This window comes from Balaenoptera acutorostrata, chromosome 3, assembly GCF_949987535.1.
Source record: "Balaenoptera acutorostrata chromosome 3, mBalAcu1.1, whole genome shotgun sequence".
NCBI classification, from domain to species: Eukaryota; Metazoa; Chordata; class Mammalia; order Artiodactyla; family Balaenopteridae; genus Balaenoptera; species Balaenoptera acutorostrata.
The window spans coordinates 87174041-87192502 of record NC_080066.1 but is presented as its reverse complement, the minus strand read 5'-3'; the positions used below and the strand labels follow the sequence as shown (position 1 = coordinate 87192502).

Genomic DNA, 18462 nt, shown 5'->3' with positions numbered 1-18462 from the left:
CAAAATCCATACAGGTAGGTAAGATTACTATTCCAGTCAGATGTGTAAGACAAGTGAAGCTTGAAGTGATGGTTAAGGAACTTGCCTGAGGAGGTGGAGCTAAACCCAGGCTATGGATCCCAGAGCCCTGACTCACAATCACCACACCATCTACTTGCCTCTATGAAATTAATAAATTAATCCATCAATATGTAACTTTCTCATTCTTTTTGTGAGGATGCTACAGCAGAAAATAAGACACAGGTAAATTAATCAGGTTAACATGCCAGAATGATACCAGTTAAATCCCAGAGACTCCACACAGTAGGGTTTTAAGAACCTGAGATGCTTTCTCAGCACTCGGCAGACCCCGTAGGCCCTGGGGAGCTGCCCTGGAGCTTTTTTATGTTCTCTGTGGGCTGCAGGGCGGAGTGGGGGGCGGGAAGTGCATCTGCCTGGGTTAACTGTAGCAGTGCTCTCGTTGTTCTTGGCATCATGAATGCTCTGTGAAGAGACCCTCTGAAGTGTTCCTTTGAGAGAACGCTCCTTGCTCCTGCCTCTCTAGGCTCTCCCTGTCCCTTGGCTGCAAAAGAGATCATTGTGTTTCTTTTCTTTTTTCTTAAAAATTAAAAATATTTTCTATCCCCTAATAACTATTAAAACTATTATCCTCTTCAAACATCTTTTAAAAGGTAGTCACCATATGCAGTATTTTTTCACCAGCCATTCTTCAACTTCCTAGAGTCTAGTACTTACTATATGTCATATTTCAATATCTCTGAAATTAGAAATAAATCTTACATGCAGTGGCATCTTTACAACTCTAATTGGCATTCTTTTGTTTGTTTTCAAGTAGTGTATAAATGAATGGTGCATCTTTGAAATGACGGCATCTTAAGAGTCAATGAACTATGATATGTATAATGCACAGTGGAAAGATTCCAGATTAGAACCTCCCCAAGGTCAGGTAAGAGAAACTTTCTTATTTATCTAGTGCCCTCATCTCCCACACTCAGTGCTTAGCCCAGTAGTGCTAAATGTTTTAGCACATTTCATTTGAGATGATGAAATGTCTACTAGATGTAAACTATGTGTCAACCTTTGACAAAGTCCTGTCAATCACAAAGGTACTTCCAGTGATCTTTTCTACCACTGAAAATCTAACTAAACCACCAAACTCCTGAACTATAATTATTTATAAAATTTTTATTTACAAAAATATTTGATCAATAATGTCAGTAATTCATACAGATAAGAAATCATTCACAGTACCTCACGATATTTTGTTATTAATGTTGTACAGTTAGAAACTATTCCTATTGTTCAAACACATGGTTTTAGAGCTTTAGAAAACAAACTATTAGCTGATATAGCAAAGCAATACCAAGAAAATATTTTGACCTGCCCTATAATATCTATGGATTACTTAGCTTAGAAATCTTGTTTTCATCTAGTTCAGACCGAGTGGGTACATTATAAAGAAAAATAGGTATTGTTTTCATATGTGACTTAGAATGTGATCAGAACAGGGCTGAATGCCAGCCTCCATTAACAATAAGGCAGCGTCAGTCATTAATGGCCCTGTCCATTCTTACTGGTCAGTGTCCTTGCTGAACTGATTGATAATAATTTTAATATCTCTTCCAATCACCTAAGTATGATCCCAAATTAATTCTTTTTCAATCATCGCTTAATAAAAATGTCATCATCTCAAGAAAGTAACAGGAATTTTTTTCAAAACTTTTCCAAGGATGTGCTGGAGTCAATGTAATTTCTGTCCAATCACTGTGCATCACTTTGTACTTATATATTTATATAGTGCTGCACACTGAGGAGAGAGTCAGAAAGGGGACCATAAGTAAAATCGTCAACCATCAAAGAAACACCCTACTCTCTGCTCACATTTAAGAAGACAGGGAGCATAGGAACATTTGTGACAAGGATGAAATGACTACATTTCTCCTTGGTCATTACTTTATCTTCCAAAGTAAGTTAACCACCATCTTACTATGCATCCTGGTCCAATAACATTTTTTTTTTTAACAAACCCAGGGCTGCAGTTTATTAAAAACTTAAACTTGCCCTTATAAACCTTACGGGAATCCAAATTTAGATAGCTAGAGATTTCTGGCCAACTCATCATTACTATTTCTTGAACTCTGGACATTTACGTACGCGGCTCCAAGCTGATTTGCATTCTGCACCAGTTACAGGAATGGATCTGCCAGGAAGTTTTGAAACGCGAGGACAGATAGGCCTCTTTCTTGGTTAATTCATAGCTCCAGTCCTACAGATCAGCCCAGCCAGGTCCTCCAAATCTTTTGCAATGAGCATTTTGAAACACATGGGTCATTTAGTTCTGGCTTCCAGGCAGTTCAGCAAAATGCTTAGCCTAGAGAATTGCAAAAGTTTATGATTTCTCACCGAGGAATGAAATGTGACGCAGTAGAGTGCACTGCAGACATTTAATACCAGATGTTAATGTAAAAATTGGAAAATTGTGGCCTCACATGCTTATCTGATCCCTGACCCGCAAAAACCCATTACAGTCCAGAAGGCATAATCATTTCTGGCTTCTTCCACTATTAAACTTTGTGTCTAATTTTTTTAATGTGAAATAGTAATTCTGAGTTACTTAACTGAGATAATTAGATCATATCAGTCTTGAGGCATTTTGTGCACACACTAACAGAGTAATGCAATTCCTAACCATAAAAATCAGAAGTAAAGCAATTCTGATTTGTTGCATTTTCTAGTAATTTAAAAAAATAGTGTGAGGCATGTTTATTTCCCTTGTCTGTACTCCACCCCTATCTAACTTCATGAAATGCATAAGGGAAAGGAAGGAAAGGAGGAGATCTTGCTAACTTGCATCAAGAGGGAAAGAGAACACCTGAAATACAAATTTCCCAGCACTTTAACATTTGTTTTCACTCTTTCCCTGAACCTGTATCCTTAAGTAGAATGACTGTTTTAGAAGGAGGATGGACTGTTTAGAAATCCCAGATCTATGAGGAGAGCTTGGTGTAGAATGAGTAGTTGCAGGTAAGAAGCTGCAGATTTGGTGTCACATCTCAGTGAGTTCTAGCTCTTTTACTTCCTGTGTGATATTGGACAAAGTGCTTAACCTCTCTGTGCCAGAGTTTCCTCTTCCTAAAAGTGGGTTCAACATGAACATTCTGCCCACCTCACAGGGTTGTTGTAAGGCTCAAAGAATACATAAACTGAAAAGTTCTAAATAACTATGAAGGAAATAGCTCAAGCTCTGTTGTTTCAACTGGAATCCTGAGGAAGCTGGGACCCAAAGAATCTCCTCTAAGCCCAGGGACAGGTAGAGAGAACTTTAAAGTGGCCTCTTTTTACTGGGCATGAATATCTTACTTTTATTTCCTTATGCTTTTGATATTTTAAAGGGCAGAGAGGAAAGCAGATACAAGATCTTAATGAATCACTAGTAAGAAATTGGTTCAACTGACCCAGACAAAAGCACTTCTATAGGGTTTAGCACCTGTGTGGTGAGGCTGAGAAAGACCTGGAGATAGCAGGACACCAGGGACTGTTCTAGAGAAATAGAAGCCGGCAGAAAAGCCAAGTCCTGCCCTCAAGAGAGCATCCGATCTGATCTCTTTCTCTCTCTCTCCCTCTCTCTCGTTCTCTCTCTCTCTCTCTTTCATTCTCTCTCTCTCTCTCTCTCGTTCTCTCTCTCTTCCCCATCTCTCTTTCTCCCTCCCTCTCTCCCTCCCTCCCTCCTTCCAATCAAAAACAATTGCAAATGCATAGCAGGCAATACTGGCAAAAACAGCTCAGAGAATGGGTGAATAAGAAAGGATCTTTGAGACCATGTGGACCAATTTCTCCGTTGATGGATGGACACTAAGGCCTGGGGAAGTTGGGTGGCATGCCCCGCCCCACACAAATCAGCAGCATCACTGCCACAAGAAGCCAGAGCTTGTGGCCCCCATTCCTAATGAATTTTTTTAATCTAATTTTCATTTTGTATCGTTGATTTACAATGTTGTGTTAATTTCTGGTGTACAGCAAAGTGATTTAGTTATACAAATATCCATTCTTTTTCCGATTCTTTTTCCATATAGGTTATTACAGAATATTGAGTAGAGTTCCCTGTGCTATACAGTATGTCCTTATTGATTATCTGTTTTATATATAATAGCGTGTGTATGTTAATCCAAAACTTCGGATTTATCACTCCCCAGCCCACCTTTCCCCTTTGGTGACCATAAGTTTGTTTCCGAAGTTTGTGAGTCTGTTTCTGTTCTGTAAATAAGTTCATTTGTATCTTTTTTAGATTCCACATGTAAATGATATATGATATTTGTCTTTCTCTGTCTTACTTCACTTAGTATATAATCTCCAGGTCCATTCATCTTGCTGCAAATGGCATTATTCAATTCTTTTTTATGGCTGAGTCATATTCCATTGTGTATATATATCTATATATATCTATATATATCTATATAGATATATCTCACATCTTTTTTATCCATTCGTCTGTCGACTGACACTTAGGTTGCTTCCATGTCTTGGCTATTATAAATAGTGCTCCAGTGAACATTGGGGTGAATGTATCTTTTCAAATTATGGTTGTTTTTTCTCCAGATACATTCCCAGGAGTGGGATTGCAGGATCATATGGTAGCTCTATTTTTAGTTTTTTAAAGAACCTCCATACTCTTCTCCATAGTGGCTGTACTAATTTACATTCCCAGAAACAATGTAGGAGTGTTCCTTTTTCTCCTCACCTTCTCCAGCGTTTATTTTTTGTAGACTTTTCAATGATGGCTATTCTGACTGGAGTGAGGTGATACCTCATTGTATTTCTGATTCGCATTTCTCTAATAATTAGTGATGTTGAGCATCTTTTCATGTGCCTTTTGGCCATCTGTATGTCTTCTCTGGAGAAATGTCTATTTAGATCTTCTGCTCATTTTTTGATTGGGTTGTTTGTTTTTTTGATATGGAGCTGTATAAGCTGTTTAAATATTTTGGAGATTACTCCCGTGTCAGTTGCATCATTTGCAAATATTTTCTCCCATTCTGTGGGTTGTCTTTTCATTTTGTTTATGGTTTCCTTTGCTGTGCAAAAGCTTTCAAGTTTAATTAGGTCCCATTTTTTAATTTTTGTTTTTATTTTCATTACTCTAGGAGGTGGGTTAAAAAAGATCTTGCTGTCATTTATGTCAGAGAGTGTTCTCCCTATGTTTGCTTCTATGAGTTTTATAGTATCCAGTCTTGCATTTAGGTCTTTAATCCATTTTAAGTTTATTTTTGTGTCTGGTGATAGAGAATGTTCTAATTTCATTCTTTTACATGTAGCTGTCCAGTTTTCCCTGCACAACTTATTGAAGAGACTGTCTTTTCTCCATTGTATATTCTTGCCTCCTTTGTCATAGATTAATTGACCATAGGTGTATGGGTTTATTTCTGGGCTTTCTATCCATTGATCTATATTTCTGTTTTTTGTGCCAGTACCATACTGTTTTAATTACTGTAGCTTTCTCATATTGTGTAATGTCTGCGAGCCTGATTCCTCCAGCTCCATTTTTCTTTCTCAGGATTGCTTTGGTTATTTGGGGTCTTTTGTGTTTCCATACAACTTTAAAAATTTTTTGTTCTACTTCTGTGAAAAATGTCTTTGGTAATTTGATAGGGATTGCATTGAAACTGTAGATTGCCTTGGGTAATATAGTCATTTTGACAATATTGATTCTTCCAAATCAAAGAATATGGTATATCTTTCCATCTGTTTGTGTCACCTTCGATTTCTTTCATTAGCGTCTTACAGTTTTCAGAGTACAGGTCTTTTGTCTCCTTAGATAGGTTTATTCCTAGGTATTTTATTCTTTTTGATGTGATGGCAAATGGTATTGTTTCCTTAATTTCTCTTTCTTATCTTTTGTTTTTAGTGTATAGGAATGCAAGAGATTTCTGTGTCTTAATGTTGTATCCTGCAACTTTACTGAATTCATTGATAGACTTTAAAATAAAGACTGTTACAAGAGACAAAGAAGAACACTACATAATGATCAAGGAATCAATCCAAGAAGAAGATATAACAATTGTAAATATATATGCAACCAACATAGGAGCACCTCAATATATAAGGCAAATGCTAAAAGCCATAAACGGAGAAAGAAAATTGACAGTAACACAATAATAGTGGGGGACTTTAACACCACACTTACATCAATGGACAGATCATCCAGACAGAAAATCAATAAGGAAAAACAGGCCTGAAATGAAACATTAGACCAGATGGACTTAATTGATATTTATAGGACATTCCATCCAAAAGCAGAAGAATACACATTCTTCTCAAGTACACATGGAACATTCTCAAGGATAGATCATGTGCTGGGCCACAAAGCAAACCTAGGTAAACTTAAGAAAATTGAAGTCATATCAAGCATATTTTCTGACCACAGCACTATGAGATTAGAAATCAGCTACAAGAAAAAAACTGTAAAAAAACACAAACACGTGGAGACTAAACAGTATGCTACTAAACAACTAATGGATCACTGAAGAAATTAAAAAATACCTAGAGACAAATTACAATGAAAACACGACAATCCAAAACCTATGGACATGGCAAAAGCAGTTCTAAAAGGGAAGTTTATAACGATACAAGCTTACCTCAGGAAACAAGAAAAAGCTCAAATAAACAACCTAACCTTACACCTAAAGCACCTAGAGAAAGAAGAAAAACCCAAAATTAGTAGAAGGAAAAAAATCATGAAGATCAGAGCAGAAATAAATGAAATAGAGATGAAGAAAACAATAGAAAGATCAATGAAACTAGAAGCTGGTTCTTTGAAAAGATACACAAAACTGACAAACTTTTAGCCAGACTCATCAAGAAAAAAAGGGAGAGGGCTCAAATCAATAAAAGTAGAAATGAAGAAGAAGAATTACAATGGACACCACAGAAATACAAAGCACCATAAGAGACTACTACAAGCAACTATATACCAATAAAATGGACAACATGGAATGGACAAATTCTTAGAAAGGTACAATCCTCCAAGACTAAACCAGGAAGAAATAGAAAATATGAACAGACCAATCACAAGTACTGAAATTGAAACTGTTATTAAAGAACTTCCAACAAACAAAAGTCCAGGACCAGATGGCTTCACAGGCGAACCTCATCAAACATTTAGAGAAGAGTTAACACCTATCCTTCTGAAACTCTTCCAAAAAATTGCAGAGGAAGGAAAACTCTCAAACTCATTCTATGAGGCCACCATCACCCTGACACCAAAACCACACAAAGATACCACAAAGAAAGAAAATTACAGGCCAATATCCCTGATGAGCATAGACAGAAAATTCCTCAACAAAATACTAGCAAACTGTATCCACCAATACATTAAAAGGATTATACACCATGATCAAGTGGGATTTATACCAAGGATGCAAGAATTCACTATCTGCAAATCAGTCAGTGTGATACACCACATTAACAAACAAGAATAAAAACCATATGATCATCTCAATCGATGCAGGAAAAGCTTTTGACAAAATTCAACACCCATTTATGATAAAAACTCTCCAGAAAGTAGGCATAGAGGGAACTTACCTCAACATAATAAAGGCCATATATGACAAACCCACAGCCAACATCGTTCTCAATAGTGAAAAGCTGAAAGCATTTTCTCTAAGATCAGGAACAGGACAAGGATGTCCACTCTCGCTACTTTTATTCAACATAGTTTTGCAAGTCCTAGCCACAGCTATCAGAGAAGAAAAGGAAATAAAAGGAATCCAAATTGGAAAAGCAGAAGTAAAACAGTCACTTTGCAGATGACATGATACTATACATAGAAAATCCTAAAGATGCTACCAGAAAACTACTAGAGGTCACTAATGAAATTTTCTTGATCTCACATTGACTATGGAGGAGGTTTTGTTATCTGCTTTTCAAATACAATCTAATAGTTTTTCCTTTGAGGAATTAAGTTGATTTTGCAAGGAGCCATATCACCTTAAGAGATATATATCTGGAAACTCTTATCTCCCTTCCTCGATTCTTCCTCTATTCCTTTCTTTCTCTCTTTATCCCTCTTGCTTTCTTCACCACTCTTTTTCTTTCTTTTGATCATAGATATATATACCTGAGGGCAGATGAGAGAGACAGAAATAGCAGATCTAAAATGGGAAACACAATTTGTTCTTTTTTCCATTTTTTTCATTTTTTTATTGAAGTAAAAAAATTGATTTACCATATTGTGTTAGTTTCAGGTGTGTAGAATATTCAGTTCTTTTTTTTTTTCAGATTATATTCCCTTACAGGTTATTACAAAATATTGGGTGTAATTCCTTGTGCTATACCATAAATCCTCATTGCTTATATATTATATATAGTAGTTTGTATCTGTTAATCCCATACTCCTAATTTCTCCCTCTGCCCCTCTCTCTCCCCTTTGGTAACCATAAGTTTGTTTTCTATGTCTGGGAGTCTGTTTCTGTTTTGTATATACATTCGTTTGTAATATTTCTTAGATTACACATATAAGTGATGTCATATAGTATTCGTCTTTCTCTGTCTGACTTATTTCCCTAAGCATAATATTCACTAGGTCCATCCATGTTTCTGCAAATGTCAGTATTTCATTTTTTATGTTTGAGTAATATTCCATTGTATATGTATACCACATCTTCTTAAGCCAATTGTCTGTTGATGGGCACTTGGGTTGCTTCCATGTCTTGACTGTTGTAAATAGTGCTGCTATAAACATTCAGGTACATGTACCTTTTTGAATTAGAGTTTTCATCTTTTTGGGATATATGCCCAGGATTAGGATTGCTGCAGCCAGAACTTGAAGGGCCAAGATCTCAGAGAGTAGCTGCACGCATTAAGAGAGTCTCATATTTTACACTGCTTTTTCTCCCAGGGCATTTACCAATTCAAATCATGGGGCATGATAATATGGAAGAAGGTGGCCTAAAGCTCTGGTAATCTCACTGAGCCAGAGAAACAGTACATCCAGGACTTGAGGAGTTAAGTTCCCAGAGAAAAAGGAACCAAAGAAAAGTGAGTCTGACTTTCTGCATGCAGTTTTTGTTTTGGTGCATTTTTATGTCTTCTAAGCTATATGTGTGTAAGTTAAGAAACCAAAAATCAAAGCAGAAAGCTGTTAGCAAGATGCTAAAATGCTAAACAGACATTTTAGTAGCCTTTGGTGCTGACAGTATAAAAGCTGGAGTTCAGAACCTTCAAGTAGAAAAGGCCAATGAAATACCCCAAATTTTCAACTGAGATTTTTTTCTTTTATTGAGGTATGGTTGATTTACAATGTTTTATAAAGTTCAGGTTTATGTAATAGTGATTCACAATTTTAAAGGTTATACTCCATTGATAATTATTATAAAATATTGGCTATATTCCCTGTGTTGTACCATATATCCTTGTGGCTTATTTTATACATAGTAGTACCTCTAAATCCCCTACCCTATCTTGCCCCACCCCCTTTTCCTCTCCCCACCGGTAGCCACTGGTTTGTTCTCTATATAGGAGTCTCTTTTTTGTTACATTCACTAGTTTTAGTTTTTAGATTCCATGTATAAGTGATGTCGTATAATATTGTGTTTCTCTCTCTGGCTTATTTCACTTAGCATAATACTGTCCAAGTCCATCCATGTTGTTGCAAATGCCAAAATTTCATTCTTTTATGGCTGAATAATATTCTATTGTATATACATACCACATATTCTTTATCCATTCATCTGTTGCTGGACACTCAGGTTGCACCCATATCTTGGCAATTGTAAATAATGCTGCTATGAACATTGGAGTGCATTATCTTTTTGAATTAGTGGGGATTTGGGGGTTTTTTGGGGTTTTTTTGATATATACTCAGGAGTGGAATTGCTCAGTCACAGGGTAGTTCTATTTTAGTTTTTTGAGGAACCTCCATACTGTTTTTCACAGCAGTGGAACCAATTTACATTCCAACAGTGTACGAGAGCTTCCTTTTTTCCACATACTTGCCAACATTTGTTATTTGCAGACTTTGTAGACTTTTTGATGATAGCCATTCTGACAGGTATGAGGTTATATCTCATTGAGGTGTTAATTTGCATTTCTCTGATTAACAATGTTGAGCATCTTTTCGTGTGTCTGTTGGCCATCTGTATGTTTTATTTGAAGAAATGTCTATTAAGGTCTTCTGTGTATTTTTTAATTGGGTTGTTTGATTTTTTGCTGTTGAGTTGTATGAGCCATATATATGTTACTTCTTGTTTGTTTTTATTGAAGTAGAGTTGATTTACAATGTTGTGTCAGTTTCAGGTGTACAACAAAGTGATTTACTTATACATATACATATGTATCTATTCTTTTCCAGATTCTTTTCCCTTCTAGGTTATTACAAAATATTGAGTATAGTTCCCTGTGCTATATAGTAGGTCCTTGTTGGTTATTTATTTTACATATAGAGGTGTGTATATGTTAATCCTAGTCTCCTATTTTATCCTTCCCCCATCTTTCCCCTTTGGTAACCATAAGTTTGTTTTCTATGTCTGTGGATTTATTTCTGCTTTGTAAATAAGTTCATTTGTATCTTTTTTTTTTTTTTTTAGATTCCACATATAAGCGATATTGTAAGATATTTGTGTTTCTCTATCTGGCTTACTTCACTTACTATGATCTCACTAGGTCCATCCATGTTGCTGCAAATGACATTATTTCATTATTTTTTATGGCTGAGTATTATTCTATTGTGTGTGTGTGTGTGTGTATATATATATATATATATGCACACATACCTATATACCACATCTTCTGTATCCATTCATCTGTCAGTGGACACTTAGGTTGCTTCCATGTCCTGGTTATTGTAAATAGTGCTGCAATGAACATTCAGGTGCATGTATCTTTCCAAATTAGTGTTTTTTCCAGATATATGCCCAAGAGTGGGATTGCAGGATCTTATGGTAGCTCTATTTTTAGTTTTTCAAGGAACCTCCACACTCTTCTCCATAGTGGCTGTACCAATTTACATTCCCAGAAACAATGTAGGAGGGTTCCTTTTTCTCCACACCCTTTCCAGCATTTATTATTTGTAGATTTTTCAATGATGGCCATTTTGACTGGAGTGACGTGATACCTCATTGTATTTCTGATTTGCATTTCTCTAATAATTAGCAATGTTGAGCATCTTTTCATGTACCTTTTGGCCATCTGTATGTCTTCTCTGGAGAAATGTCTATTTTGCCAAATGCTTTTTCTGAGTCTGTTGAGATGATCACATGGTTTTTATCTTTCCTTTTGTTAATGTGGTGTATCACATTGATTTGCATATGTTGAACCATCCTTGTGACCCTGGAATGAATCCAAATTGGTGTATGATTATTTTTTTTCTATTGTGGATTTTGTTTGCTAATATGTTGTTGAAGATTTTTGCATCTATATTCAACAAAGATATTGACATGTAATTTTCTTTCTTTGTAGTGCCTTTTTTTGATTTAGTATCAGGGTAATGGTGGTCTTGTGAAATGAATTTGGGAGTAATCCTTCAATTATTTGGAATAGTTTGAGAATGATCAGTATAAGTTCTTCTTTATATGTTTGGTAGAATTCCCTAGTGAAGCCCTCCAGTCATGGACTTTTGTTTGCAGGGAGATATTTTTTTGTTTGCTTGTTTGTTTGTTTTTTATTACAGATCCTACTTCACTTCTAGTGATTGGTGTGTTCAAATTATCTGTTTCTTATTGAATCACTCTGAGCAGGCTGTATGTTTCTAGAAATTTTCTAGAATGTTTAACATAATGTTTAATGTTTAACATAATGTTACTAGTATGTTTCTAGAAATTTGTCCATTTCCTCTAGATTGTCCAATTTATTTGGCATATAACTGTTCATATTATTCTCTTGTGATTTTTTTTGTATTTCTGTAGTATTGGTTATTGCTCCTCTGTAATTTCTTTTTTTTTTTTAATATCATTATTTTTTATTTATTTATTTATTTATTTATTTATTTATTTATGACTGTATTGGGTCTTCGTTTCTGTGCGAGGGCTTTCTCTAGTTGTGGCAAGTGGGGACCACTCTTCATCGTGGTGCGCGGGCCTCTCACCATCGCGGCCTCTCTTGTTGCGGAGCACAGGCTCCAGACGCGCAGGCTCAGTAATTGTGGCTCACGGGCCCAGTTGCTACGTGGCATGTGGGATCTTCCCAGACCAGGGCTCGAACCCGTGTGCCCTGCATTGGCAGGCAGATTCTCAACCACTGCACCACCAGGGAAGCCCCTGTAATTTCTTATTTTATTTGGATCCTCTCTTTTCTTCTTGGTGAGCCTGGCTAAAAGTTCATCAATTTTGTTTATATTTTCAAAAAACTAGCTTTTGCTTTCATTGCTCTTTTGTCATTTTTATTTTATTTTACTCATTTCCTTTCCAATCTTTATTATTTCCTTCATCCTGCTGACTATGGGCTTTGTTTGTACTTTTTCTAATTCTTTTAGGTGGTAGGCTACCTTGTTTATTTGAGACTTTTCTTGTTTCTTGATGGAGGCCTGTATCACTATGAACTTCCCTCTTAGAACTGCTTCTGCTGCATCCCATAGATTTTGTAAAGTTGTGTTTTTATTTTCTTTTGTCTTGAGGTATTTCCTGATTTCTCCTTTAATTTCATCTTTGACCCACTGGATTTTTATTAGCATGTTGTTTAGTCTCCATGTGTTTGTTCTTTTCCCATTTTTCTTTCTGTAGTTGATTTTTATGTTTGTACTGTTGTAATCAGAACAGTTACTTGAAATAATTTCTATCCCCTTAAATTTGTTGAGCCTCATTTTGTGACCTGGAATGTGGTTTATCCTGGAAAATGTTCCATGTGTGCTTGAAAAGAATATGTGTTCTGGGTTTTTTGGATGTAGTGTCCTACAGATATCAATTAAGTCAACCAGTCTATTGTATCATTTAGGGCCTCGGTTGCCTTATTGATTTTCTGTCTTGGTCATCTGTCTATTGATGTCAGTGGGCTGCTACAGTCTCCTACTCCTATTATATTATTGTCAATTTCTCCCTTCATGTCCCTTAGTATTTGCTTTATGTATTTAGGTGCCCCACTATTGGGTGCATATATGTTAACAAGTTTAATATTATCTTCTTGTATTGGTCCTTTTATCGTATATAATGCTCTTCCTTGTCTTTCTTTATAGACTTTTTTAAAAAAAGTCTATTTTGTCTGATATGAGTATTGTTACCCCCACTTTCTTGTTGTTTCCACTGGCATGAAGTATCTTTTCCATCCTCTAACTTTCAGGCTGTGTGTGTCTTTCACTCTGACGTGAGTCTCTTGTAGGCAACATATTGATCAGTCTTGTTTTTTAATCCAGTCAGCCACTCTATGTCTTTTAATTGGAACATTTTTTCCATTGACATTTAAAGTAATTGTTGATAGATATGTATGTATTACCATTTTATTCCTTGTTTTTCCAGTCTTTTTTTTTTTTGGTTTTTGGTTCATTTCTTCTTCTTTTTGATTTTCCTGTTTGGGTTTGATGATTTTCTTTTATGGTATACTTGTGTTCCTTTCTTTCTGGCTTTTGTGAATCTACTGTAGTTTTTTGATTTGTGGTTACCATGAGGCTCATTATGTTGACCCATAACTATATTTAGTTGCTTTAAACTGATAATCATTTAAATTCAAATACATTCTAAAAGATCTATTTTTTAACTCCTCTCCCTCATATTTTGTGTTTTTGATGTCCTGGTTTACATCTTCATGCTTTTACTTTTACTGTTTACTTTAGTTATAATCGCTTTTACAATTTCTTTTGTTTGTCTTTTAATCTATGTACTGGCTTATTTAAGTGATCTTCAGTCCTTATTATATATTTGACTTTCATATTGGGATTTTCCCTTTCCTATAAATTCTTGATTCTTTTCTATTTAGAGAAGACCCTTCAATATTTCTTTTAAGATAGGTTTAGTATGCTGAATTCTTTTAGTTTTTGCTTGTTTGATATATCCTTTATCTCTCTTTCTATTCTAAATAATAATGTTGCTGGATAGAATATCCTAGGTTGCAAGTTTTTCCCTTTCAGGACTTTGGCTACATTGTGCCACTCCCTTCTAGCCTGCAAAGCTTCTGCAGAGAAATCAACTAATAGCCTTATGGGGGGGGGTCCCTTGTAACCCTTGTAAATGACTGTCACTTGCTGCCTTTAGAATCTTCTCTTTATCTCTAACTTTTGCCATATTAATTATGATATGTCTTGGCATGGGTCTGTTTGGATTCATCTTGTTTGGGACCCCCTGTGCTTCCTGTAGGATATCTGTTCCCTTGTTTAGATTTGGGAAGTTTCAGCCATAATTTCTTCAGATATATTTTTGATACCCACCTCTCTCTTCTCTTTCTGGAACACCTGTTATGTGTAGGTTGGCACATTTTACATTATCCCATAGATAGCATATGTTGCTTTCATTTTTTATTTGTCTTTCTGTCTGCTGTTCTGACTGGGTGATTTCCATTATTCTATCTTCCAGATCACTTATTTGTTCTTCTGTGTCATTTGGTCAGCTATCCATTGCTTCTAGATTGCTTTTTATCTCAGAAATTGAATTATCCCTTTCTGATGGTTCATCTTTATAGTTTCTAGTTCCTTGTTGCAATGATCTGCATTTCTATCAATAATCTTTCTTAATTCAGTTAGCATTTTTATTACCACCTTTTGAACTGAGGATCTGGTAGACTAGTGAGCTCTGTTTCATTATGTTTTCTTTCAGGGGATTTCTCTTGCTCTTTTTTTGGGGAGTAGTTTCTGCATTTTCATTTTATCTAATTTTCTGTGTCTCTATGAATTTAGGAGGAACTGTTATCTTTTGTGGGCTTGAAGGGTGTTTTTATGTGGGAGCATCCCTGTGTAGACTCTGTGTGTGTAATATCTTCGGTGAGAGGGTTGGTTTTGATATGGACACCAGCCACATCTTTCCTTAGGGTGCTGGCTGTTTTCCCCTTGATAGGGGGTGTGGTTGGTGTTGGGTCTAAAGTCTGTGCAGGGTGTAAGGTGGGACTTCCTCTCTGTCCATGGCTGTCGCCGTCTTGTCAGGGGTGAGGTCTGGTCCCCAGTAGTGAGAGTAGAAACCCTGATATTCAGGCTCAATCAGGCTCCGTTCCCCCTGAGTGCATGCCCTGACCTAAAGGAGGTGATTGCTAAAGCAAGTGAAGCCCATGCATTCACAGAGGATAGATGTGCTGCCTGTGTAGGCCTCTGCAGCTCCACCTGGATGCAGCCTAAGGTCACATCCCTTCCCCTGTTGTGTTGGTCCTAGATCTAGTGCAAGGTTGTGGTGTGGAGTGGCTGGGCCAGAGCATTCACTAGTCTAGGACTGGGGTTGGGGCTTTGTGACTGCAGGAATTGAGGTGGCTAAGCTGCTGCCAGAGATCTGGGCTGTCTCTGTGGCAGACATCTCCCAGGACCTGTCTACCCCAGATCCAGTGCTAAGCTGCAGTGTGGAGTGGGTGGAGCTGGAGCACTCACTGGGCTGGGAGACTAACTGTGGCATGCTCCTGCAGCTCCGCCCAGGCATGCACTGACAACGACCACCACCACCCTAACTGGGTCACACCCCAGACCCCAGTCTGTCTCTGTGTAGCTATCCCAAGTATTTTCCCAGGGCTGGTTGGCCCAGATCTCATGCCAATCTATGGTATGGAGTGAGCAGGACTGGGTGTCTGCCCCATTCAGATTGGGGAGTGCAGTGAGGTGACAGCTGCCAGTGCAAGTCTCTCTTTGTCATGACTGTTGATGAGACAGCACACGCACACTCCTTGGAGTAGATTCTGGGCTTCTCCAGCCCTTCTATCTGTCCCAGCAGTTCTCCCAGTAGCCAACAGGCTTTGTCTCCTCTGTGCTGTTCCTGAGGACTGGGACACCCAGATTGTGGCTCGACCTGCTCGCTCCCCCAGGTGAGGGTCCACCAATGCAGAACTTCTTTTCCTTTCAGATTCCTCTCAGGGGTGGGGGTCCCTACCCTATGCATTTTTTCTGTCCTACCTTGTTACGTGGAGATCTTTCCTGCAGCTTTGGTATAGGAGTTCTTCTGCCAGTTTCCAATTAGTTTTCCTTAAGAATTGTCCCATATGTAGATTTTTTTTGATGTGTTTGTATGGGGAGGTGAGCTCCACATCCTCCTATTCCGCCATCTTGATCCCTCCTCTGGGAAACACAATTTGTAATTGCCTATAAGAGCTCAAAACTTGGACAGAGACTTTAAAAACACATAGTTATCAACTTTAGTCCTGAATATAGAATTTTTTTCTTTCCAAATAATCTGATAATATTTATGTAAATCTAAAATTTTACTATTCCCCAGTGCATCACCATCACCACTCAGGCTTTTTTATCTTCAGGCTCAAAATAATCCCTGGCACTTGAATGACCTCGCAATGGGTACGTGAGTTCATTTGCATCTCATGGGGCCATAGTAAACTGATAAATGTGTTTCTCTCACAGCTATCCACATTATCTGCTTATAAACAGCCTTATTTAATTTGAACTGAATTTGCAAACGTGGACCATTCCTAATCTTTCCCATCCCTTAAACATAGGTCAAATTGGTTCATTTTATTCTTGACTCTGATCCTAAGAATGATGTACATTTTCCCTAGGCATGTAAAGGAGAGAAAAAAAAAATCAGTTGATCAATGGAACAAAAACTCTCCCCAATGAGTTTCCAATAAAGAGACTAAACATCAAACACCACAAGTGCCAAAATATTTAGTAAAAGTTTGCAAATCTTTCAAAAATGTTACAACGCAGTGAAACTAATGACAAATTAGACACTGAAAACTAACATCTAGTTAAGTCTATGCAGGCATGTAGGAGAACAGGGAATATCTAAAAGCATTAACTATGATTAAACCACTGTATTAGGCTCTTTTATATATATCTCATTTGATCCCATTCAGGAAAAGTTATCCCAGACTTGGAAATTAAGGCCAAAAAAAAAAAAAAAGGATTGTGTGATCCATTAATATCATGCTAGCCCATTATCCATCAAGCCCACCCAAGGGCCATCTGACTCTTTTGGGAAATATAACTTTGACTAATAATGCAATAAGGACCAGATTAAGGATTCTGTAAAGTTGGAGGATGATTTATAGAAAATTGATAAGGCATGATGATCATTTATTTTTGTTTTCTGATAGAGAAATTTACCTCCAAGGTTATAGTTACTATATAAAAATACCTCCAAGGTTATTTCCCTTTAGAATACTAACCAGTTTTAGATCTTACTTTGCAATCTCATTTCATCAATGCCTTTTCCACTGATTACTTAAATTCCAGTTCTTCACATTTGCTCTTGTATTCTGATTGAGTTAAATGGCACTTAACTCATCATCTATTCACATGAGAATTATGTTTTCAATGATTTAAGAATTTGTGCTTTGACAGTCCTCGAACAACCACATGAGGTAGGTAGTATATCCTCATTTTACAGAGGAAGAAACTGAGTCTCAGAGGAAGCACATTACCTGCCCAAGCTTACAGAGGTAAGAAGTGACAGAACTGGAGTTTGAACACAAATATGCTTGAATTCCTTTACAGATACTATACTGATGACTCACATATGGACTCAAATTTGGACTGGAACATCTCCAAAAACTCAACCTCATGTGTTTGAATTATAAATATGACAGCTGAATATCAAAGCCAACTAACTCTGAATGACCTACACCTGCATATTTAAATAAGTAATTAAAAAGAAGACTGTTTATTAGTTTGGTTTCAAATCTGAACTTTGTAAAACTGGAAACGCTGAAAGTATTTGCACATACATTACATGGAATAGTATCATCAAAGTGTGAAACTCCAGTGCTTTGCTGAGTCCATTAATAGCTCTAGATGAGGCAGAGAAAATAACTACTGAAGTTGTTATAAAAGTCATTGAAAAGTATTTTTAGAATACTTTCCAGAGTCTCTCTTTGACATTTCATGAACATGTCCCTGAGAATTTTTTGAATTAAATTTGACCAAATTGTCAGCCTATTCCACTGTAAAGATGTTCAGTCTACTTTGTCTCTAGACTAGTAGAAAAATGTGGAATACCAACATGTTTTTCTGCTCTTCAGGCCTGAAGGTGATTTGTTGTCCTGGCTGAACACACAGGTAGGGATCAAGGCTGGACAGTGAGAAGCTGCTGTAAGTCTGGAAGCACCTTAGTGTACAATGTGTACCTTTTAAATCTTAAAAGTGTATCTTGGGTTCGGCTGATCTTACATATAAGCGTTAATCTGTCACAGGGATGCTTTTCAGCTGGGATATATGCCTTGTGAATGCACCCTTTTATTCACCTGAAGACCCATTGTCTGTATATGCAGATTTACAAGTGTTTCTCCATAAATAAGATTCTAAAGTACAGATCGATTGGTATCTAGGTTGATAAAAAAAAAAAAACCTGTGCTGGTATTGTGAGGGTTTTGTCCACCAACTCATGAATTGGACAGTGACCTCTG

The 18462-nt window shown here is 36.9% G+C and overlaps 1 long non-coding RNA gene across 1 annotated transcript; it reads left to right on the top strand.

The window, feature by feature from the left end:
* The first annotated feature begins 838 nt into the window (after nt 1-838).
* Nucleotides 839-17675, top strand: LOC114236327 (uncharacterized). The gene is made up of 3 exons (XR_003622296.2): nt 839-946; nt 8894-9033; nt 17555-17675. It is a non-coding gene; the product is annotated as an uncharacterized LOC114236327 (long non-coding RNA).
* Nucleotides 17676-18462: the final 787 nt, after the last annotated feature.